Source organism: Glycine max, chromosome 15 (genome assembly GCF_000004515.6).
Source record: "Glycine max cultivar Williams 82 chromosome 15, Glycine_max_v4.0, whole genome shotgun sequence".
In the NCBI taxonomy this organism is placed as follows: Eukaryota; Viridiplantae; Streptophyta; class Magnoliopsida; order Fabales; family Fabaceae; genus Glycine; species Glycine max.
The window spans coordinates 6,553,136-6,554,024 of NC_038251.2; the positions used below are offsets into that span (position 1 = coordinate 6,553,136).

General features: G+C 39.1%; 1 non-coding gene across 1 annotated transcript; it reads left to right on the plus strand.

Annotated features, from left to right (window-relative positions):
* Nucleotides 1–525: 525 nt before the first annotated feature.
* Nucleotides 526–614, plus strand: MIR399I (microRNA MIR399i). The gene has a single exon (NR_126799.1). It is a non-coding gene; the product is annotated as a microRNA MIR399i (primary transcript).
* The last annotated feature ends 275 nt before the right edge of the window (nt 615–889 follow it).

Below are 889 nucleotides of genomic sequence, written 5' to 3' on the forward strand. Positions count from 1 at the left end.
TCAAGTCAGTTAAAGGTAGTTAGTTAGTTAGCAGTCAACTGTAAATAGAGTTGGACTGCCTAGAATTAGGGGGAGGAATAATCACTGTGGTTGGTTAGGGAGGCTAGGCTCCAATCCCTAGTGGTACATTACTCAAAATGTTGGGACAAAATGGTGGAATTGGCAAGCTGCTGAATTTACTAATTGAATCAGTAACTACGGACTAGGTTTGACAATTCAATGTAAGTGAATGGAAATCAAACTAATCACACATCCTAACGTGTCTTAGTCCATTTTTTATGTAGTAAACCTTAAAGGGTGTCTTTGAAATGGGAGCTCTATCACAGTGGGGGACCACAATGGCAACAACAGAGGAAAAATTTTCCGAGGAATGATCCAAAGGAATATGCCAACAAACAAATTTTGATGGAATATCCATTTCTAATGTGCGAATAATCCATAGTATACATATTGCACCTTGTGCTGCTTTGCAGCACAGCAAGCAGAAGGGGCTATCAGGTATGCTTCAATTTTAGAGGTAGAGAAGAATAACAGTGCAATTCTCCTTTGGCAGGTGTTGCATGTGTTCTCGCATGAGAATGACCTTTCTGCCAAAGGAGAATTGCCCTGCCATTCTATAATTCTACCATCTTATTCATTTGCCCTGAAAATTACATTTCTTAGATATCTTTAGGCATGATAATGCCTATTTATAAGCTATTTTTCTTGTAAAGTGTGAATGCCTTTACGTTTCCTTATCTTTGTATTCGGCCATTTCTCTGTAACAGTCCACCTAATAAACCTGCGAAGTAGTGTCCACCTTCAATTAGCATTTAGCAGCACCTTATTCCCCTCGTTCATTGCTTATTTTTTCATGGTTTCGGGGTACCAATTCTGTGCAAACTTCAGG